The sequence below is a fragment of the Hyla sarda genome, chromosome 8 (assembly GCF_029499605.1).
Source record: "Hyla sarda isolate aHylSar1 chromosome 8, aHylSar1.hap1, whole genome shotgun sequence".
Classification (NCBI taxonomy): domain Eukaryota; kingdom Metazoa; phylum Chordata; class Amphibia; order Anura; family Hylidae; genus Hyla; species Hyla sarda.
The window spans coordinates 185,355,299-185,380,237 of record NC_079196.1 but is presented as its reverse complement, the minus strand read 5'-3'; the positions used below and the strand labels follow the sequence as shown (position 1 = coordinate 185,380,237).

Genomic DNA, 24,939 nt, shown 5'->3' with positions numbered 1-24,939 from the left:
GTGTCCCATATGCTGAGAAATGTTACCTATGGTAACGTCCAGGTCGGTGGAGTGCAGGCCGCAGTGTGGTAGACGGAAACCTTGGCAGAGGTCCGTAGAGGTATGCACTGAGAGGTATAAGAAAATTGCAACTGCAGCGGTGCTAAGCAACCAAGAAGATCTGGGAATCCAGTGGCAGATGGTTTCAATAGTTCATTTATTGAAAACTTAGTAAAACATATAAAATAAAATAAAAGCAATTCATGCATGAAATGGCAGGTCATGGCAAGACGCATTTCAGGAGGGTAATCTCCCATTGTCAGTTGCAAGTAATAAAGACGAGTTTATTACTTGCAATTGACAAAGGGAGATTACCCTCCCAAAACGCGTCTTGCCATGACCTGCCATTTTATGCATGAATTGTTTTTATTTTATTTTGTATGTTTTACTAAGTTTTCAATAAATTAACTATTGAAACCATCTGCCACTGGATTCCCAGATCATCTTGGTTGGAAGCGCCACTGCAGTTGCAATTTTCTTATACCTCTCAGTATATAAAGACAAGGGAGAGAAAGGGGAATTCGTGTGAATGATATACTGTATGATATACAGTATACAATAAGAAGGGGGATAACACATAAGGGAGAATATTCAGATAATCAATTACCATAATAACAAGAACAATAAGAATTACATTAAATTAAAACTGACTGTTAAGATTATTAACGGTTGGTTGATATATTGTCCATTATTGAATTACATAAAAAATGCCAGTGAAAAATATATAGTACAAACACACATCATGTGTCAATACCAAAGTATAGTTTAAAGCGTACCAGTCATATTAAAAACATTTTTTTTTGTTGGATCTATCACTCAGTACCTAATCCTGACCATGTACATCTCATTTTTATGTGTCAAGCTCCTTTATTTTTTTTTATAATACTTTTAATTTAGCTCACTAGTCTGAATTCCTCTCAAAGGGAGGGGGCGTGGCCTCACTGCAGGTCTCCGCCCCCTCCCTCATTATACTGTCTGCTCACATCTCCCCTAGCATTAGCAAAACTACAACTCCCAGCTTGTCTTCACTGACAGTAGCGGGACACAAGCTGACAGTGGGAGGATTTTTCCTCTAGCTGTGAGCCCTGCGCTCACAGCTGTCAATCAAGGAAGTGTGTCCCTGACATAGATGATGCATGGACACAGCAGGACTAGTATGTGTCCAAGCAGGAAGGGGGGGGGGCAGTTGTTTGACTGGCTTTTTTTATTATGAAATACTGAAAATTTTCTAATGAAAGCAATTGCAAAACCTATTGGTTATACACGCTTTACAACATATCAACATTTTTTGTATCTGACAGTGCCCATTTAAACTAAAATGGTCTCTGAAATTTCATTAAGTCCGAGAGGTTGTAATGTACTGACCTTATATATCCAATACACCTCAAGTTGCTTTAAACGCTCAAACCTATTAGACCTATTGGGTGAGATAAAATCACAATGGGTAAGACTGAAAAGATGTTAGAACATGCATCAGGATGAGCCAAAGTGACATGTCTGGACAACACATGTCACATATATTTAGTTGATTCTATGTTTGTTAACCCGACTCCTTAGTTTTTGTGTGGTCCTGCCTATATATTAACCCCTTAAGGACCAAGGGCGTACAGGTACACCTTTGCTCCCTGGTACTTAAGGACCAAGGGCGTGCCTGTACGCCTGTGGGAATTTCGGTCCCTGCAGGTACCCCGCGCAAATTCCCAGGGGGGTCATCAGACCCTCCCCATGTCGGCGATCGGCGCAAATCGCAAGTGAAATCACACTTGCGATTTGCGCCGATTCTGGGTCATTCGGGTCTATGGTGACCCGGTGACCCGGAATAGAAGGGGGATCACGGTTGTCCAAGACACCCACGATCCCTCTGAAGGCATAGGAGTGAGGTGGCAGGGGTGCCACCCCTCCTATCCCGGCTATTGGTGGTCTAGACGCGACAACCAATGGCAGATCGGGGGCGGGGGGCATTACTTTCGGTTTCCCCATCCTGCCCACCCACAATAGGCGGGGCAGAACGGGGAAACGAAAGAGGACCGGCGACGAAGATCCACTTACCCCGCGGGCGAGGCTGCGGGTGACGATCACTGGAGGAGATCGGAGTCCGGCGATGTCGTGCGGCTGGCTCCCTGGATCCGACGGAAGCCAGTAAGTTGCCTAGCAACATCTGGAGGGTACAGTTTGAGACCACTATACAGTGGTCTCTAAACTGTAACACTCCAGATGTTTCAAAACTACAACTCCCAGCATGCCCAGACAGCTGTTTGGGCATGCAGGGATTTATAGTTTTGCAACAGCTGGAGGGCCACAGTTTGGATATCACTGGCAGTGATCTCTAACTGTGGCCCTCCAGATGTTGCAAAACTGCAACTTCTAGCATGCCCAAATAGCAGTTTGCTGTCTGGGCATGCTGGGATTTGTAGTTTTGCAACAGCTGGAGGTCCACAGTTTGGAGATTTCTAAATTGTAGCCCTACAGATGTTGTAAAACTGCAAATCCCAGCATGCCCAAACAGCAAACAGCTGTCTCTGCATGCTGGGAGTTGTTGTTGCGTACCTCCAGCTGTTGCATAACTACATCTCCCAGCATGCCCTTCGGCGATCAGTACATGCTGGGAGTTGAAGTTTTGCAACAGCAGGAGGCACACTGGTTGGAAAATACTGAGTTAGGTTACAGAACCTAACTGAAGGTTCTCCAACCAGTGTGCCTCCAGCTGTTGCAAAAGTACAACTCCCAGCATGTACGGTCTGTCAGTACATGCTGGGAGTTGTAGTTTTGAAACAGCTGGATGTTTGCTCCCCCCCCCCCCATGTGAACGTACAGGGTACATTCACACGGGCAGGTTTACAGTAAGTTTGAGCTGCGGCAAATTTTTTGACGCAGCGCATACTCCTAGCGGTAAGCTTACTGTAAACCGCCGCTAGTGCAAATGTACCCTAAAAACATTACACTACACTACAGTAACACATAATAAAGGGTAAAACACTACATATACACCCCCTTACACTGTTCCCCTCAATAAAAATGAAAAATGTATTGTACGGCAGTGTTTCCAAAACGGAGCCTCCAGCTGTTGCAAAACAACAACTCCCAGCATTTCCGGACAGCCACTGACTGTCCAGGCATGCTGAGAGTTTAGCAACAGCTGGAGGCACCCTGTTTGGGAATCACTGGCGTAGAATACCGCTATGTCCACCCCTATGCAATCCCTAATTTAGTCCTCAAATGCGCATGGTTCTCTCTCACTTTGGAGCCCTGTAGTATTTCAAGGCAACAGTTTAGTGCCACAAATGGGGTATTTCCGTACTCGGGAGAAATTGCACTACAAATTTTGAGGGCTTTTCTCCTTTTACCCCTTATAAAAAAGAAAAGTTGTGGTCTACACGAGCCTGTTAGTGTAAAAAAAAAAATATTATTTACACTGACATGCTGGTGTTGCCCCATACTTTTTATTTTCACAAGAGGTAAAAGGAAAAAAAGACCTCCAAAATTTGTTACGCAATTTCTCCTGAGTACGGAAATACCCCATATGTGGGCATAAAATGCTCGGGAGGCGCACAACAAGGCTCAGGAGTGAGAGTGCACTATGTACATTTGAGGCCTAAATAGGTGATTTGCACAGGGGTGGCTGATTTTACAGCGGTTCTGACATAAACGCAAAAAAATTAATACCGACATGTGACCCCATTTTGGAAACTACACCCCTCACGGAACATAACAAGGGGTATAGTGAGCCTTAATACCCCACAGGTGTTTGACGAATTTTCATTAAAGTTGGATGGGAAAATGAAAAAAAAAATGTTTTCACTAAAATGCTGGTGTTACCCTAAATTTATTATTTTCACAAGGGAAAATAGGAAAAAAGCCCCCCAAAATTTGTAGCCCCCTTTCTTCTGAGTAAGAGCATATCCCATATGTGGATGTAAAGTCCTCTGCGGGCAAACTACAATGCTCAGAAGAGAAGGAGCGCCATTGGGATTTTGAAGAGAAAATTTGTCCGGAATTGAAGGCCACATGTGTTTACTAAGCCCCCATGGTACCAGAACAGTGGACCCCCCCCAACATGTGACCCCATTTTGGAAACTACACCCCTTACGTGATGTAATAAGGGGTGCAGTGAGCATTTACGCCCCACATGGGTCTGACAGATTTTTGGAACAGTGGTCTGTTTAATTTTTCATTTGCTTAGCCCATTATTCCAAAGATCTGTCAAATGCCAGTGCACCCCTTATTAAATTCTGTGAGGGGTGTAGTTTCCATAATGGGGGTCACATGTGTGGGGGTCCACTGTTCTAGCACCACGGGGGGCTTTGTAAACGCACATGGCCCCTGACTTCCATTCCAAACAAATTCACTCTTCAAAATGGCGCTCCTCCTCTTCTGAGCATTGTAGTTCGACCACAGAGCACTTGACGTCCACACATGGGATATTTCCATACTCAGAAGAAATGGGGTTACAAATTTTGGGGTAATTTTCTCCTATTACCCCTTGTAAAAATGTAAAATTTGGGGAAAAAAACTGCATTTTAGTGAAAACATTTTTTTTTCATTTACACATCCAACTTTAACAAAAAGTCATGAAATACCTGTGAGGTGTTAAGGCTCTCACTGTACCCCTTGTTACGTTCCTTGGGGGGTGTAGTTTCCAAAATAGTATGCCATGTGGGTATTTTTGCTGTTCTCGCACCATAGGGGCTTCCTAAATGCGACATGCCCCCCCAAAACCATTTCAGCTAAATTTGCTTTCCAAAAGCCAAATGTGACTCCTTCTCTTCTGAGCATTGTAGTTCGCCCGCAGAGCATTTTACGTCCTAACATGGGGTATTTAGATACTCAGAAGAGATGGGGTTACAAATTTTGGGGGGCATTTTCTCCCATTACCCTTTATAAAAATGATCAATTTGGGGAAAAAACTGCACTTTAGTGAAAAATTTTTTTTTTCATTTACACATCCGACTTTAACGAAAAGTCGTCAAACACCTGTGGGGTTTAAAGGCTCACTGAACCCCTTGTTACGTGCCTTAAGGGGTGTAGTTTCCAAAATGGTATGCCATGTGGGGGGTTTTCTGCTGTTCTGGCACCATAGGGGCTTCCTAAATGTGACATGCCCCCCCAAAAACATTTCAGCAAAATTCACTTTCCAAAATCCCATTATCGCTCCTTCCCTTCTGAGCCCTCTACTGCGCCCGCCGAACACTTGACAGACACATATGAGGTATTTCCTTACTCGAGAGAAATTGGGTTACAAATTTTGAGAGGATTTTTCTCCTTTTACCCCTTGTAAAAATTCAAAAACTAGGTCTACAAGAACATGCGAGTGTAAAAAATGAAGATTATGAATTTTCTCCTTCACTTTGCTGCTATTCCTGTGAAACACCTAAAGGGTTAACACACTTACTGAATGTCATTTTGAATACTTTGTGGGGTGCAGTTTTTATAATGGGGTCATTTGTGGGGTATTTCTAATAAGAAAGCCCTTCAAATCCACTTCAAACCTTAACTGGTCCATGAAAAATTCTGATTTTGAAAAATTGGAAAATTGCTGCTGAACTTTGAAGCCCTCTGATGTCTTCCAAAAGTAAAAACATGTCAACTTTATGATGCAATCATAAAGTAGACATATTGTATTTGTGAATCAAAATATAATTTATTTAGAATGTCTATTTTCCTTACAAGCAGAGAGCTTCAAAGTTAGAAAAATGCAACATTTTCAATTTTTTCATCAAATTTTGGAATTTTTCACTATGAAACGATGCAAGTATCAACAAAATTTTACCAATAACATAAAGAAGAATATGTCACGAAAAAACAATCTCGGAATCAGAATGATAGGTAAAAGCATCCCAGAGTTATTAATGCTTAAAGTGATAGTGGTCAGATGTGCAAAAACGTTCTGGTCCTACAGTGAAAATTGGCCTGGTCCTTAAGGGGTTAAAGCCCACACTGACACTGGATTAAGTATATCATGTATTCATATTAGCAATTAAGATGGAACTTATTTGTAAAGGTTTCCCCTGTGGCCGTGGAGCTAAAGGATTCACAGTTCTGTCTAATTTTGTTACAGCAGAGACACCTATTTTCATTAGTAAAGGTGATACCTCACTCATTGTTATTTAGAGAGGTGAGTAATAGATTGACCGATGATGGGGGGGGCCATGCCATATGAAAAACAGATTGTTGATGTATCGACGGTAACATTTTATGTGGTCCATGAGGGTGATATCTTCCCATATATGTTGCTGTTTAAACCCTCCCATAAATAGATTGGCGTATGATGGTGCTACTTTGGTCTCGCCGTGGTAGGTGAAATAGTTGTTTTTCAAAATGAACTTGAGCCCTTTAAGCCCTTGAATTTTCTGTTGTCATAGCTGTTTTTCTTCTATTTTAGTGTCTTTTAACAGTGATTTTGATTTGAAAAATCACTCTTAAAAGACACTTTAAACCATCAGAGAATATATCCCACTGGAGAATGGCATCATCATCCACCAAAAAAAGCTTTTTCACAGCAGCGATTCACCTCAAGCCCAAATCCAGCTTGAAGCACAGATAGAGAAGGGAGAGAGATTGAGAGAGCACAATTGTGGGTGTATTACAGCAGCGATTCACCTCAAGCCCAAATCCAGCCTAGAAGCACTGAAAGGGAAGGGAGAGTGTTGGGACTGGGCAGGGAAGAAGTGCACACTATTCTCTCTCACTCCCCCTATCCCTGTCTACTTGCATACCTGTCCTAAATAACAGGTCCACAACCACAGAGACAGTCCCTTTCTAAATAAGTGAGGGACAGTCAAAAAGTCAAAACAATAAACTACAATAATGCAGACTCAGGTCAAGGAACAGTAGGAAACAGACAGACTAACAAAGCAAAACTAACACACTCACACAACAAATCAAAGTCCACAATCCGCGTCAAGCCAGGAGTTGTCAGAGTACAAAATTGCTAATACCAGAGAGAATAGTCAGAGAGCGGAGCCAAAGGGTCAAAATGCCAGATATAACAGATTCAGTAGAAGGCTAGCTAGAGTACAAACTGAGCTCTTTAGCAGGCACTGACTGGTAGTAGACTGCCAGCTTATATGGAGCCAGAGCAGGTGCTCCAATTAAGGACCAGTCCAGACAGGCGTAACCAATGCAACAAGACCAAACAAAAGCTCTCAGTGCAAGTTAACCCTTCAGTTCCTTACAGAGAGAGATTGAGAGAGAAAGTGCAATTTCGGGTGTAGTACACCGCGCTGCAGCACTGGTGTGTACAACAACTGAAAAGCTAATAGTAGCCAGCCAGTTAGGGTGAGCAGAGCACTAAAAGCCATAATCACCTGCTATTAGTGCCTAAAACTGGTTGAGTAGCGTATTGTCCTCTATTAAGTGTAACCTGGGCGTACATAGGTGGTGTACCATTTTGTTCCTGTTAAAGTCTTAGGGGCCTAATTACTGTGAAATTCCAGCCAAAAGTACACACCTGCTGCTGTTCTAGACAAATACTGTTTTAAGCATAGTGGAGCGTATTTTCCTCCCCTCATATAAGCGTGGTGAGCTTGTGGGGATGTAGGGTAGGAAGGATGTAGCTGTGCAGTGATGAAAGGGTGTTGGATTAACTGTCGTGTCGCCAGGGTGTGGGTTCTTCCTCTCTGAAAATATGTATATCCTACCACCACCCATCCCAGGAACAATAGGGACGAATAAAGGATTGTCCACAACCGGAGATTTAGTAAACTGTGGATAACTTTACTGCAGATTTTATGCAGGTTGATAACGGCAAACAGTCTATACAGAGGACCGGTACTTAAGTTCCTCACAGTTGGTTGGAACCTTGTAGTATATAAGCTCTGAGTCTGGAATTACGCTGTTCTGCTGAATTTAGGGGAATTGTTTAGGTCCAGCAGTCATGCAGGATTAACAGGATTTAGGTTTGGTAGACTCACGTTTAGTAAGCTGCTGAATTGGTAGGCTTCAGGGCTAGATTTGTCTTGTAGGTTTGCACGTATCTCCATTCTCTCTGCTAGTCCGGAACCCAAGAGAGCAGGAAAGCAAGAGCGCAAGGATAGGTTAACAGCTCCCTTATATGGCAAGGGGCAGGCTTAGACCTTATTGGTTCCCACCAGCTGTCAGTCCTTTTACAAAGCATTGTGGTATGTCAGGTTACCACATCACGTGACCTGGAAGGTCCTAAAGCTTACCATAACCATAAAACTAGTGGTCATGTGACCTAAGGTCCTGGAAGTACTTTACAAGTAATTACATGTACCGTATATACTCGAGTATAAGCCGACCCAAATATAAGCCGAGGCCCCTTATTTAACCCCCAAAACCCAGGAAAAGTTATTGACTCGACTATAAGCCTAGGGTGGGAAATACATCATCCCCCCCATGTAATCATCCAGACCCCCATCATCATCCCCCCCCTTCATCATCACCGCCTGTCAATCCCTTCATCAGTGGTCTTCAACCTGCGGACCTCCAGATGTTGCAAAACTACAACTCCCAGCATTCCCGGTGAGCTGGTCCGGGCCATCTATGCTGCAGGGACCGTCCGGTGGGAATGGTTAGTCGTTGCAGGCTGCACATTTTCACTGGGGGGGGGGGGGCCCTCTTCTCCGCGCTTCGGGCCTGCCCCGGACTAGTGACTTTGCCTTGACAACGACGCAGAGGGATGTTCATGCGCAACATCCCAGTGCGTCGTCGTCAAGGCAACGTCACTAGTCCGGGGCCAGGCCCAGAGCAGAGAAGAGGGCACCCCCCGGTGAAAATGGACAGCCCGCAATGACTAACCATCTCCACCACACAGTCCCTGCAGCATAGATGGCCCGGACCAGCTCACCCTAACTTCACGCCAAGGGGAGCTGAGTAAAAAACAAAAGGGGGCTGGATGATGATGAAGGCCGCAGTGGTCTTCAACCTGCGGACCTCCAGAGGTTTCAAAACTACAACATCCAGCATGCCCAGACAGCTGATCGATGTCCGGGCATGCTGGGAGTTGTAGTTTTGCAATATCTGGAGGTCCGCAGGTTGAAGACCACTGAGAAGGGATTTGCCAGACGGAGAGTTCACTCGAGTATAAGCCGAGGGGGGGCGTTTTCAGCACGAAATATCGTACTGAAAAACTCTGCTTATACTCGAGTATATACGGTACATAAATTATATACATTAGACATATCAAATTAGAGAAATAAGAGGTGACTATGGGCTATCCCACCAAGAGGACCATAACGGTACTAAGGAACTCTGACTTTGGGGACCTACTACACAAGGTACCGTATAAGATACGGTACCGGGTCACCACATACGCACTAAGTATGTCAAGCATAGAAGTGCAAGGACGTGCACAGAGGAGTGGCAGAGGCCTAAATTCATCAGGCGCAATCAGAGGTCTCAGCAGACTAGGGGTGAGCAGCAGCAGGAGCTGCAGCGAGAGGCCTGAGCTCCCAGTATCAGCTAGCAGTCATGTCTCAACCAGCAACCCATCAGCCGTCATTGATTGGTTAACACGGTCATCCAATTCATCACAAGTGACATCTGACACCCCCAGTCAACAGTTGGTGGGTTCCTCAGACACAACCCTCAGTTGGCATGGCCCGGGAGCAGTTCCTGTCCTCCCTTTGCCTCTGTCCTATGCTGTTCCCTCCCCCACAGAAGTATCCTATGCTGTGGGTTCAGCTCCACTATTTAGTGAGGACGATATACTACAGGACAGTCAGCAGCTACTGCCCAGCCAACAAGTGGAGGAGACATCTGCTGCTTCCATTGCTAGGCAGGCAAGTAGTGATGAGGAGAGTGGCGTGGGAGGTGATGTTGCGAGCATTCAGGCTCGCAGGCTCCTGAAGCAGAAACTGTGGAGGAACCTGAGGCAGCAGCTAAGTCAGCAAGGTGGTAGCATGGTTGGCAGTCAGCATGGTGGCACAAGTGGAATCTCTGAAATCAAACGTGCTCGGAGAGACCACCTGCTTTGCGGCAGCCTACCTTCCCGGGAGGTAGTGGAACAGGGGTTTCTGGAGTTGGTGGCAGTAGCAGTCAATCAGTGCGGACTGTTGGTTGGAAAATCAGCTACTCGGCTGTGTGGCAGTTTTTCATCAAGCAGGTTGACAAAGCCACATGCAAGATGTGTTGGCAGAAGGTGTATCATGGCCAGGGTCCCAATGTTGGCACCACAGCCCTACGTCAACATATGCAGCATCACCATAAAGCAGCCTGGAAGAACCGAGGCTCCAATGTAGTGGTCCAGCCTGCTTTATCACCCATTGGCACGCCGCTCCCTGTTTCAGCCAGCCAAGGCTCCACCAGCTCAGCCGAAGGGAGCTGTGTGTCGTACACATCTTATGTCTCTCCAGATGCTCCTGCTCCTCCAACTTCGAGTCAGTCATTCTGCCAGCAATCTATCGGCGTAGCCATGTCCAAGAGACAACAGTATGCGCCCACTCATCTAACGGCGCAGAAGCTGAATGTGCTCCTGTCCAAGTTGCTGGTGCTGCAGTCCCTCCCTTTTCGAGTAGTGGACTCTGCACCTTTCAGAGAACTGATGGCTTGTGCCGAGCTGAGGTGGAGAGTCCCAAGCCGCCATTTCTTTGCAAAAAAGGCAGTACCAGCCCTGCACAATTGTGTGGAACAGAAGGTGGGCCAGTCCTTGAGCCTGTCGGTGTGTAGCAAAGTTCATGGCAGAGCCGACGTCTGGAGCTGTAACTACGGTCAGGGACAATACATGTCCTTTACGGCCCACTGGGTGAATGTGGTTCCTGCACAGCCACAACAGCAACTTGGACAGGTCACGCCGCTTCTGCCTCCGCCATTGGTCCTTCGACAGTGTGCGACTCTGCCTCCTCATCCTCCACAGTCTCCTCAGCCTCCATTGCACAGACAAGTCTCAGTGCCCCTCCAGCATACCATGTGTGCAGGGCGTGGCGGTATCACACTGTTCTTCACATGGTTTACCTTGGCAAACTGAGTGATGCAGGGGAGGAACTGCTAAAAGTCATTCATCAAGAAATCGAATCATGGCTTACTCCACTAAAACTGGAAATGGAAACCATGGTGACAGACAACTGGAAGAACATCTTGGCTGCGCTGCGACAAGGAAGCCTGAGCCATGCGCCCTGCATGGCACATGTGTTCAATCTGGTTGTCAAGTGGTTCCTGAAGTGTTCCCCCACCTACAAGACATCCTAACAATGGGTAGGAAACTTTGCATGCACTTCAGCCACTCGTACACCGCACAGCACACCCTCATTGAGCTGCAGCGTCAGAATGGCATCCCTGAACATAGTCTGATTTGCTACGTTGCCACACATTGGAATTCCACCCTCCATATGTTGGACCGTCTGTACGAACAGAGAAACGCCATCACCGATTTCTTTATGATCCAAGCAGATAGGGGTAATACCCTGTGTAAATTCAATGTCAACCAGTGGCAGCTCATACATGACACCTGCCATTTGCTCAGGCCCTTTGAGGAAGCCACATTATTAGTAAGTCGCCAGGATTACGGTATGAATGATGCCATTCCACTGCTTCATTTCCTACAACACGTGTTGGAAACGATGGCTGGTCAGAGCACTGGAGATGTGGCGCCTACATCTCATGGTCACATGAGCCCTGTGGGGGCTGAACTGGAGTAGGAGGGGGAGGGGCACAGTGGAGCACAGTTTAGGCTTCGAAATGGGCGATTTTTCTAGTCCTCTGACAGGAGAGGAGGAGCAGCTAGAGGAGCTAAACGGTTATGAGGAAGGTGAGAGAGTGGACCTAGACACACCACGGCAGAATGCAGTGGAGATGGAGGCAGGGAGTCCCTCAGAGTCACTTGCACCAATTGGCACGATGTATGCTCAATTGCTTGCGTAGTGTCCACCGAATTGTCACCATTTGACAGCGGGATGACTTCTCCACATTATTGGACCCTCGCTACCGGCACAAAATGGGGGCCTTTTTTTTTACACACACTGAGAGGGAGGACAAACTGACCTACTACAGAAATATCCTATGTAGTCAGTTGGCTGATGCCTATCTGTGCCATCCTCACAGGTCTGACTCGGGGGGGCGCCCTGCGCTCACCTTCCACTGCCATTGCTGCTTGGGAGGGGTGGAGTGGCAGGAGCAGTACCAGCTCCATCAGCAGCAGCCTTAGTCTACAGTTGCTGATGAGTAACTTTCTTCACCCGCATAGTGAAGCAACTCATCAGCAGCAGGTATACCTGGAGCAGGACCTGAACCAGCAGGTGGTGGCATACCTTGACATGACCATGCCAACAGACCATGAAGATCTGCTGGACTTCTGGGCAGACAAGCTTGATTTGTATCCGCAACTAGCAGAGTTTTCCCTGGAAAAGCTGTCCTGCCCAGCCAGTAGTGTGCTATCAGAGTGGGTGTTTAGTGCGGCGGGGGCCATAGGAGCCCCAAGGAGAACTCCTCTGTCCACGAAAAATGTGGAGAGACTGACCTCTGTGAAGATGAATCAGGGATAGATCAGCCAGGATTTCCACCCACCAATGCCTGATGCATCAGAGTAGATTAAACATGGTGCCACACCAACACTTCACAAATATGGATAGTGCAAAACATATTTAACCCCTTCTTGCAGAATGACATATAAACATCATGTTATGCTACACCCTACCCCGAAAATAAGCCCTAGCTGGATTATCGGGGTGGGCTACCGACGAAAATACCCCGAAAATAGGACCTAGGCAATGCCCGGGCTGCAAATATTAAAAAACAAACTTTAACTTACCTTCGTCCTCCATTCCCCCGTTGCTAAGGAACCGGCCTCACTGTTCTCCGCTGCTCTTGCTGCTTCCTGGTGTTGGGACGTCTCAGAGCCTTTAGCCTGTCACCGGCCGCAGCGATGTCCCGCCTCGGCCAATGATAGGCTGAGCGCATTGTCATGTAAGGAGCTGGCCGGCTTCTTACAGGACAGTGGGCTCAGCCTATCATCGGCAGAGGTGGGACATCGCGGCCGATGATAGGCTGAAGGCTCTGTGACGTTCCCATCCCCAGGAAGCAGCAAGATCAGCGGAGGGACCATGAGGCCGGTTCCTTAGCAACGGAGGACGAAGGTAATTTAAAGTTTGTTTTTTATATTTGCAGCCTGGGCACAGGAATACAAAGTACAGTGCAGTGGCTGATAATTATTTGGTGGGGGGGGGGGGGGGATGAGAAGCAATGTTCGTGGGTGACATACGGTACGATTAGTCCCCCGATGTGGGGTGCAGCGCTGGGCTGATAAACTGGCGTGGGAGGGACGTTGGGGGGCAATGTATGTTGTTCAATGCACATACCGTAAATAAATAAGCCCTACCCTGAAAATAAGCCCTAGTGCTTTTTTTGTGACTAAAATTAATATAAGACCCGGTCTTATTTTTGGAGAAACACGGTAGTTCACGCATCATGACGTTTATATAAGTCATTCAGTTGACCCAGCAATGCGCGGCATCACACCGGATAACTGGTAGAAGTCCCGCTGTTATCAGCAGGGGACAACTTCTGTGAATGGTCCTGGTCAGCGATCACTTTCATTTCCCCCGCTCTGCCTGCTCCTAGAAGTCGGGCAGAGCAGGAGAAGAGGATCCCGAGAGCTGGGGGGGGGGGGGGGGGATTGCGGCACATACCTGAGACTTGCGCAATAGTAGGGACCGGGGACCAGTGGCAGACACAAGTGTAGGAGGCAGCGGCGGAGGCATTAGTGGCAGCAGTGAAGATCGCTGTAATGTGCTCTTCACTGCTGCTTCTAGGAGTTTCAAAACTACAACTCCCAGCATTCCCAGATAGCCTTTGGCTGTCCGGGCATGCTGGGAGTTGTAGTTTTGCAACATCTGGAAGGCCACAGTGTGCAGTTGTCTCCAATCTGTGCTCTTCCAGATGTTGCAAAACTACAACTCTCAGCATGCCCAAACAGTCCAGGCATGCTGGGAGTTGTAGTTCTGTAACATCTGGCCCTTAAGATGTTGCCAAACTACAACTTCCAGCATGCCTGGGAAGTCTGGGCATGCTTGGAGTCTAAGTTTTGTAACATCTGGAGGGCTACAGTTTGGACACCACTACACAGAGGTTTCCAAACTGTTCTCCTCCAGTTGTTGCAAAACTACAACTCCCAGAATGCCTTTTGGCTGGGAGGCACACTGTCACATGTGGGAAGGGCGGTCCACTGTTCTGGTAGCATGGGGTCTTTATAAACGCACATGGCTCCCGACTTCCATTCCAAACAAATTCTCTCTCCAAAACTCCTTTTCTTCTGAGCGTTGTAGTTCGCCCGCACAGCACTTTACATCCACACCTGGGGTATTTCCATACTCAGAAGAAATGGGGTAACAAATTTTGGGGGGCATTCTCTCCTATAACCTCTTGTAAAAATAGTAAATTTGGGGGGAAAAAACAGAATTTTAGTGAAAATATTTTTTTTCATTAACACATCCGACTTTAACGAAAAGTCGTCAAACACCTGTGGGGTGTTAAGGCTCACTGTACCCCTTATTACGTGTCTTGAGAGGTGTAGTTTCCAAAATGGTATGCCATGTTGTTGTTTTTTTTTTTTTTTTGCTGTCCTGGCACCATAGGGGCTTCCTAAATGCGACATGCCCCCCAAAAACCATTTCAGCTAAATTTGCTTTCAAAAAACCAAATGTGGCTCCTTCTCTTCTGAGTATTGTAGTGCGCCAGTGGAGCACTTGATGTCCACACATGAGGTATTTCCATACTCAGGAGAAAATGGCCCTCAGAATTTGTAACCCCATTTCTTCTATTACCTCTTGTAAAAATGGTAAATATGGAAAAAAAACTGCATTTTAGTGAAAACATTTATTTATTTACACATCCGAATTTAACAAAAAGTCGTCAAACACCTGTGGGGTGTTAAGGCTCACTGTACCCCTTCTTACGTGCCTTGAGGGGTGTAGATTCCAAAATAGTATGCCATGTGGTTTTTTTTTCTGTTATGGAATCATAGGGACTTCCTAAATGCGACATGCCCTCCAAAAACCATTTCAGCAAAATTCACTTTCCAAAATCCCATTGTCGGTCCTTTGCTTCTGAACCCTCTAGTGCACCCACAGAGCACTTTACGTTCACATATGAGGTATTTCCTTACTCGAGAGAAATTGGGTTATACATTTTGGGGGGCATTTCTCCTTTTACCCCCTTTAAAAATGCAAAAACTGGGTCTACAAGAACCTGTTAGTGTAAAAAATTTAGATTTTCAATTTTCTCCTTCACTTTGCCGCTATTTCTGTGAAACACCTAAAGGGTTAACAAACATTCTGAATATCATTTTGAATACTTTGAGGGGTGCAGTTTTTTCTAATATGAAGACCCCTCAAATCCACTTCAAAACTGAACTGGTCCCTGAAAAATTCCGATTTTGAAAATGATGTGAAAAATTGGAAAATTGCTGCTAAACTTAGAAGCCCTCTAATGTCTTCCAAAAGTAAAAACTTGTCAACTTTATGATACAAACATAAAGTAGACATATTTATGGACATTTATCAATGGGTTTAGTCAGGTTTTCTTTACTATAATTGTCGCAAAATTGTCGCAACTGCGACTACGCGATTTTTCGTGCGACATTTTGACTGGAAAGCGAGAAAAGCAAGTTTTCCAAAAATGAACTACGTAGTAATGATTTTAAAATGGACTACGGGTAGTCTGGTATTTATTAACTGCGACAGTCGCAACTGCGCAAAAAAAAGTCGCAACAGGGTTAAAAATTGACTAAATTTACTCCAGCTCAAACATGGAGCAGAAAAAGCTACTACCAAAGTAAAAAAGGAAAAATTGCTTACGTGAAGTAAAATTATCAACAGGCTGAAACCAGTTGATAAATAAGTCACACATAAGCAAAAAAAAAGTAAGGAAAAAATTACAAAAAAATGAATACATAAGCAAACATTGATAAATGTCCCTCATTGAGGGACATTTATCAATGTTTGCTTATGTATTCTTTTTTTTAGTAATTTTTTCCTTACTCACTTACTCCGATTTCGTTACTCACTTACTCCGATGCCACCTCCAGGCTCATTCTGCCACCATATGTTCTCCTCATGCTTTTTCCACCTCCAGGCTGTGTCACTGTACCACAATGTGGTCTCCTCATGTTGCTGGAACATTACATAAAACTTTTTAGGTTCATCTATTTGAAATCTTCAATTTAAATGTAAAAAAATATCTTTAATCTTTTCAATTGTGAAGCCCTCTGGTCTCGTCAGGCTGTTGCCACCTCCAGGCTGGGTCATTTTGCCACTATATGGTCTCCTCATGCTGCCGCCACTTCCACGCTGTGTCATTCAGCCCCTATATGGTCTCATGCTGCCGCCACCTCCACGCTGTCATTCAGCCACTATATGGTCTCCTCATGCTGACGCCACCTCCACGCTGTGTCATTCAGCCACTATATGGTCTCCTCATGCTGCCGCCACCTCCACGCTGTGTCATTCAGCCACTATATGGTCTCTTCATGCTGCCGCCACCTCCACACTGTGGCATTCAGGCACTATATGGTCTCCTCATGCTGCTGCCACCTCCACTCTGTATCATTCAGCCACTATGTGGTCTCCTCAAACTGATGCCACCTCCAGGCTCTGTCATTGTGCCGCTCTGCAACAGTGATTCTAATAGCGACGCCTCTAATCTGCATGTCATACTGAATAACAGTATTATTTCACTAATCTAGCACACACCCTATGCATGTTACAGCAAAGCAAAGTGTTCTACACCCCTATTGAGGCTCTATGTAGGCCAGAAATAGCCGTTTTAATAGAGAGATTCGTAGCGAACCAAATTTTTTCGGAAAATTCGCCGAATCGGCCGAATCAAATTTGCCAAAAATTCGCTCACCTCTATTCTCCTCCATGGGAAGCTTTTATTCCATATAACATTCTTACACTCTTTGTCATTTATTATTATTATACATGTATATTAACCCCCTCAGTACTAAAATGTATATGTTTTTAATATGTGTAGTGGCAACTATCTGCCTTTTAACTTTAGGGTAGTGACGTCACTCACTTAACAGTTCTTTGTGAATATCCTAATCTTAATTGATGAAATCTCTGTTTGTAATGAATCTCTGTGTGCATATGTGGTGTCCGGTGTGAAGAGAGATTTCCGAACCCCATGCAGAAACCGAACCACTCCTCCCCTCAGCTCTTTTGCTCTTTGTCTCACACCGAGATCGCACTTCTGCAGGATATAATTAAGCCACGCCCCTTAGGTTCGGAAATCTCACTTCACACCCCTCGCTCTACAAGAAGACACTGCAGGGGGAGAGCGAGGACGTGCACAGCTCGGTACGCAGCTCCATCCCCTCCCCCTGCTCTGTCTCCACAGGACCTGATCTACCACGGGGAGGTTGCAAGTTTGCACGGGGAAAACACAGAGCAGGAGGGGGGGAGAGAGGACGTCCGTGCACAGCTCCTCACCTCCATAATGACTGCTCTGTGTGAGGAGGACAGACTGCACTGCACGGGGAGGATTTGTGTGTGTGAAGGAGACATAGACTGCAGGGGAATAAATATCATACTGGGGGTGATGTGTGAGGGGGGGGGGGGGGGAGGCTCCTGAATGACACATGCTGGGAGTTGTAGTCCCTGTTATGTGTGTATATGCCAGTGTTTCCCAACCAGGGAATGCTGGGAATAGTAGTTTTGCAACATCTGGAGGCACCCTGGTTGGGAAACACTGGTGTATGAACTACAACCTCCAGGAGACTACTGAGATACAATAGAGGTGTTGGTGAACTACAACTCCCAGGAGACTACTGAGATACAATAGATGTGTTGGTGAACTACAACTCCCAGGAGACTAGTAAGATACAATAGAGGTGTTGGTGAACTACAACTCCCAGGAGACTACTGAGATACAATAGATGTGTTGGTGAACTACAACTCCCAGTAGACTAGTAAGATACAATAGAGGTGCTGGTGAACTACAACTCCCACAAGGCTACTGAGATACAATAGAGGTGTTGGTGAACTACAACTCCCAGGAGACTACTAAGATACAATAGAGGTGTTGGTGAACTACAACTCCCAGGAGACTACTAAGATACAATAGAGGTGTTGGTGAACTACAACTCCCAGGAGACTACTAAGATACAATATAGGTGTTGGTGAACTACAAATCCCCGGAGGCTACTCAGATACAATAGAGGTGTTGGTGAACTACAACTCCCAGGAGACTACTGAGATACAATATAGGTATTTGTGAACTACAACTCCCAGGAGACTACTAAGATACAATAGAGGTGTTGGTGAACTACAACTCCCAGTAGACTACAGAGGCAGCATGCTGGTGTTATACCACAGACTGAAGACTCCTGAATGACACATGCTGGGAGTTGTAGTCCCTTTTGTGTGTGTATGCCAGTGTATCCCAACCAGGGCTGAGTTATATTAGTGTGCTGTGTATAACTCTGCACATGCTGTATATATAGATAGATATATATATATATATATATATATATATATATATTAGTGTGCTGTGTATAAAACTGTGTGTGTGTGTATATATATATATATATATTTGTTAGTGTGTTGCGTATAACACTGTGTGGGTATATATATACTGTATATATATATATATATATATATATATATATATGTATTAGTGTGCTGTGTATAACGCTGTATATATATGTGTGTTGTGTATAACGCTGTGTATATATATATATATATATATATTAGTGTGCTGTGTATAACGCTGTATATATATGTGTGTGTTGTGTATAACGCTGTGTATATATATATTAGTGTGCTGTGTATAACTCTGTATATATATATATACAGTGTGCACCCGTGTATTAGGCTGTTGTGCTGGCTATCTTTCTTTTTCCTTGTATGTACAATTCAGGGGGTAATGGCACCCTGTTTAGCTGTGCACCCCTCCCCCTTTCTCACAGGTGGAGTTTTAAATGGATCCAGCATGTCACCCAGTCAGAGGCTATATGCCCAGCAGAGGTGAGTGGATAGTTGAGTGTTAGGCTCAGAATTTGTGCTAGGTTCCCATCCTAAATGAGGCCACCTCCCCGTGGTGGATGGGGGACACGTTTTGATCAAAAAGTGCGCTAAGAGCCTCAATTTTTTTTGACCAATGTGTGCTGCTGCAATCCCCTTTTTTTGTATATATATATATATATATATATATATATCTATATTAGTGTGCTGTGTATAATTCTGTATATATATTAGTGTGTTGTGTATAACTCTGTGTATATATATGTGTGTATATATATATATATATATATATATATATTAGTGTGCTGTGTATAACGCTGTGTATATATATATATATATATATATAAGTGTGCTGTGTATAATGCTGTGTGTGTGTATGTATGTATATATATATATATATATATATATATATATATATATATTAGTGTGCCGTGTATAACGCAGGTTTCCTCAAGCTGCAAGGGGGAGGACGAACTGCACGGGCTGGTTTCTGCTTTGGGGTGTTCATTAGCCCCATAAAGAGGACATAAAAATGAATGGGGTTTGTACAGGACATGAAAATCACTGTATGAACCCTGTGCATTTATATGTCAGCGTTCATACAGGGATGTAAAAATGCAGGGGGTCCATACAGGGAAGCAGAGATGCAGGGGGTCCATACAGGGAAGCAGAGATGCAGGAGGTCCATACAGGGAAGCAGAGATGCAGGGGGTCCATACAGGGAAGCAGAGATGCAGGGGGTCCATACAGGGAAGCAGAGATGCAGGAGGTCCATACAGGGAAGCAGAGATGCAGGGGGTTCATACAAGGAAGCAGAGATGCAGGAGGTTCATACAGGGAAGCAGAAATGCACGGGGTTCATACAGGGAAGCAGAAATGCACGGGGTTCATACAGGGAAGCAGAGATGCACGGGGTCATACAGGGAAGCAGAGATGCACGGGGTTCATACAGGGAAGCAGAGATGCATGGGTTTCATACAGGGAAGCAGAGATGCACGGAGTTCATACAGGGAAGCAGAGATGCATGGGGTTCATACAGGGAAGCAGAGATGCATGGGGATCATACAGGGAAGCAGAGATGCATGGGGATCATACAGGGAAGCAGAGATGCACAGGGTTCATACAGGAAAGCAGAGATGCACGGGGTTCATACAGGGAAGCAGAGATGCACGGGGTTCATACAGGGAAGCAGAGATGCACGGGGTTCATATAGGGAAGCAGAGATGCACAGGGTTTGTACAGAGGTCTTCATGTCAGCGTTCATTGCACAGCAGCTTCGAGAGAAAATCATGTCAGGAGGGACATACAGGAGCAAAAGCATACAGGAGAAATAACACAGTAGCCTGTACATCTTCATCCTGGAGAGATTGAGAAGGAGAAAACAGATTTTGGTGGCCGCCGCCACATTAAAACTTCACTTGCAGAATTCAGCGAGTCGCGTTTTATTAAATCATTAACCTGTCTAGGACCAAGGGTGTACCTGTACGCCCTCAGCGTTTCTGTCCACCACTGGTAACCGGGCGGTGAACGGAACGGGAGGCCTGCTGAAATCTTTCAGAAGCCATTCCGTGCCAATGCCTGGGGGTCTTCTGAGCCCCCCCCCCCCTTGTCAATTCAGACAGGAGATTTGCAGTGATTTCACCCTGAAGTGATAGGAGTGAGGTGGCAGGGCTGCCACCCCACCAATAGCAGATCGAGAAGGTGGCGCAAGGGTTAAAGTTCAGTTCCCCCGCTCTGCCCACCCATGGTAGTCTGGGCAGAGCGGGGGAACTGTGATGTGAGCAGCAGTGGAGGTCCTCCTCAAGCAGTGTCAGGGAGCCAGAAGGTGAGTAGTTACCTAGCAACATCTGAAGGGCCACAGTTTGGAGATCACTGTACAGTGGTCTCTAAATTGTGGCCATTAAGATCTTGCATAACTACAACTCCCAGCATGCACGACCAGCAAATAGCTTTCAGGGCATGCTGAGAGTTGCATATGCGTGCCTCCAGCTGTTGCATCTCTACAACTATCAGCATGCCCTTCGGCTATTGTTCATGCATGTAGTTGTAGTTTTGCGACAGCTGGAGGCACACTGGTGGGTAAACACTCAGTTAGTTAGCAGAACCTAACTGAGTGTTTACCCACCAGTGTGCCTCCAGCTGTCGCAAAACTACAACTCCCAGCATGAACTGATAGCCAAAGGGCATGCTGGGAGTTGTAGAGATGCAACAGCTGGAGGCACGCATATACAACTCTCAGCATGCCCTGAAAGCCATTTGCTGTTCGTGCATGCTGGGAGTTGTAGTTATGCAAGATCCTAATGGCCACAATTTAGAGACCACTGTACAGTGATCTCCAAACTGTGGCCCTTCAGATGTTGCTAGGTAACTACTCACCTCCTGGCTCCCATCAAGGCTGACACTGCTTGAGGAAGACCTCCACTGCTGCTCACATCACAGTTCCCCCGCTCTGCCCGGACTACCATGGGTGGGCAGAGCGGGGGAACTGAACTTTAACCCTTGTGCCACCTCTACAATCTGCTATTGATCGGTCGCTTCTGACCTAGCAATAGCAGATATAGGTGGGGTGGCACCCCTGCCACCTCACTTATATCACTTCAGGGTGGAATCGCTGCAAATCTCCTGTCTGAATTGACAAAGGGGGGGGGGGGTTCAGGAGCCCCCCAGGCATTGGCACGGAATGCCTTCACCAGTGGTGAACAGAAACGCTGAGGGCGTACAGGTACGCCCTTGGTCCTAGACAGGTTAATGATTTAATCAAACACCACTCGCAGAATTCTGCAAGTTAAGTTTTAATGTGGCGGCTGCTGCCAAAATCTGTTTTCTCCTCCTTATTGATTTCTCCAGGATGAAGATGTACAGGCTACTGTGTTATTTCTCCTGTACGTCCCTCCTGACCATGATTTTCCGGGCATGCTGGGTGTTGTAGTTTTGCAACATCTGGAGGTCTGCAGGTTGTAGACCACTGTTAGAGGAAGTTGTACTCACCTGTCCCTGCCGCTCCGGACCATCACCGCTCGTCACCGCTGCCCTGGATGTCGCCGTCCATCACTGTTGCCACGTCCCTGGGGTGTCCCCGACGCTCCGGCAAGCCCTCTGCTTCCCCGGCATCCTCGCTCTCCGTCGCCGCCATCACGTCGCTACGCACGCCACTCCTATTGGATGACGGGACGGCGTGCGCAGTGACGTGATTACGTCAATGGAGAGCGCCGACGATGCAGGGGATCCCGAAGAGAACGCGCTGGAGCCCGAGGACAGGTAAGTGATCATCACCGGAGCTCACGGGGCACCGTAAACGGATATCCGGAGGCAGCTGAAGCAGTCAGTGCTGCCGGATAGCCGTTTATGCGTTGTCCCCGACATACAAAAGCATTGTATGTTGATGCTGCCTTCAACAGGCCATTGCATGTTCAAATTATCGTATGTCGGGGCCGCCGTAGGTCGAGGGGTCACTGTATATATACAGCGTTATACACAGCACACGCGCACACACACACACACACACACACACACACATATATACACACAGCACACTAATATAACTCAGCCCTGGTTGGGATACACTGGCATACACACACAAAAGGGATTACAACTCCCAGCATGTGTCATTCAGGAGTCTTCAGTCTGTGGTATAACACCAGCATGCTGCCTCTGTAGTCTACTGGGAGTTGTAGTTCACCAACACCTCTATTGTATCTTAGTAGTCTCCTGTGAGTTGTAGTTCACCAACACCTCTATTGTATCTTAGTAGCCTCCTGGGAGTTGTAGTTCACCAACACCTCTATTGTATCTGAGTAGTCTACTGGGAGTTGTAGTTCACCAACACATCTATTGTATCTCAGTAGTCCCCTGGGAGTTGTAGTTCACCAACACATCTATTGTACCTGAGTAGTCTCCTGGGAGTTGTAGTTCACCAACACATCTATTGTATCTCAGTAGTCTCCTGGGGGTTGTAGTTCACCAACACCTCTATTATATCTCAGTAGCCTCCTGGGGGTTGTAGTTCATACACCAGTGTTTCCCAACCAGGGTGCCTCCAGATGTTGCAAAACTACTATTCCCAGCATTCCCTGGTTGGGAAACACTGGCATATACACATATAACAGGGACTACAACTCCCAGCATGTGTCATTCAGGAGCCTCCCCCCCCCTCACACATCACCCCAGTATGATATTTATTCCCCTGCAGTCTATGTCTCCTTCACACACACAAATCCTCCCCGTGCAGTGCAGTCTGTCCTCCTCACACAGAGCAGTCATTATGGAGGTGAGGAGCTGTGCATGGACGTCCTCTCTCCCCCCCCTCCTGCTCTGTGTTTTCCCCGTGCAAACTTGCAACCTCCCCGTGGTAGATCAGGTCCTGTGGAGACAGAGCAGGGGGAGGGGATGGAGCTGCGTACCGAGCTGTGCACGTCCTCACTCTCCCCCTGCAGTGTCTTCTTGTAGAGCGAGGGGTGTGAAGTGAGATTTTCAAACCTAAGGGGCGTGGCTTAATTATGTCCTGCAGACATGCGATCTCGGTGTGAGACATCGGCCTCCGCCCTCGCTCCTCCCCGCTCTAGCTTCGGAAAACTTCGGAGAGCTGAGGGGAGGAGCGGTTCTGTACCATCCTTAATTCCCCTCAGCAAGAGTTCCTTGAGTCCATAGGGCTCTCCTGCAGGGTCCAACCCCCCTTCCCCCCCCCTTGCTCACCTTCTTATTGTTCTATTTAAATGAATTGTATATGTTGTGTATGCATTGTCAATATGAATAAAGTTTGTACAAATGTCCAAAAGTGTTGGTCATGTGAACCACTGTCATGTGACCTACCCAGAGTTCTTTGGGTACAGGACCCACAGGCTCAGCAACCAATGGGCTTTAGTCCAGCCCCCTAGTATATAAGGGCTGTAGTCTCTCAGTTAGGTCTCTTGGCCCTGCACTCTCTTAGTTCCTGCTTCTCATCCTGTACACTAAAGCAGCATCAATTCCTGCACAATTGCATCGGGGCCTAAGGAACAGCAGCCATTTCTAAAACGTGAGTTACAATTCTCTCTACAAATCCAGTGACTACTTCTCAGCTAAGGAATATATTAGTAGCAAAGTGGCCTGCATAAATATCCTCATAACTACAAGTCCAAGCAAGCCTGCGAGGTATCCTGTGTCCCGGTTGCCTCTGAAGGAACTGCATAATTGTAAAGACTGTTCCCTAAACATTTCAAGTAAAAGTTCCAGTTTATTCAGAATCCTTGCTGTGGACATTCCTTTATTACAAACCGTTTTTGGGTTGGTTGACGGCGGTTACCATTCCGGAATAACCTCATCCTAGTGTCACGAACACTAAGGGGTCAACAACCTCTTGCCCCCAAGGTTTATACCACCAGACCCTGCTACATACTGCAACACCCCAATCACCACACGTATATTGCCAGCACTTCACAACCTTTGTATCAGCACCTTGTCCTGATGAGTGTTTTTATCCTGTACTATTTCAATATTGCTTGTCGTACTTTCTCTTGTCGTATTTTCTGTCTCTCTTTCTATTTTCTCTTTCCCTATCCATCTCTGGTTTCAACTATGTGTGTCTGCTCTTAGCAGCAAGCAAATTCTCTGTTCTCTTCCTACTGTTCCGTCTAGGAATTTTAAACAGAAACTTTTTGAACTTTATACCTTCTAAGTGTAATACAAACATAAGAGGGAAAATGCAGTCTTTAGCCTTGATCCTTAATAAAGCAGTCCAAAGAAATATTATAAAAATGATAACTTGCTGTTTTGCATACACATAGTTTGTGATAAGACCATTTACAAGGGGCAATTACTGTCTGCACAGGTTGATGAACGCTCATTCTTCAGCTGGCAGCTGGGATCATGCATTTTTTTTTTTTATAAGCAATTCTTTGTGCAGCTGTTCACTTACAATTATTGGCCTAACTAAGGGTGCTCTAACACAGTGCAGTAGAGATGAGCGAACTTACAGTGATTCGATTCATCACGATCTTCTCGGCTCGGC

The 24,939-nt window shown here is 46.0% G+C and overlaps 1 protein-coding gene across 3 annotated transcripts in view; it reads left to right on the top strand.

Annotated features, from left to right (window-relative positions):
* LOC130284273 (acyl-coenzyme A amino acid N-acyltransferase 1-like) overlaps positions 1–24,939 on the top strand; it is a 69,892-nt gene that overhangs the window by 29,418 nt on the left and 15,535 nt on the right. The window contains exon 1 of one of the 3 annotated variants that reach the window (XM_056534473.1): positions 23,756–23,967. The exons of the other annotated variants lie outside the window; for them this stretch is intronic. The gene's annotated coding sequence lies outside the window, so the exon portion shown is untranslated. Of the gene's footprint in view, positions 1–23,755; positions 23,968–24,939 lie in introns of those variants that run through there. 3 annotated transcript variants of the gene reach the window in all.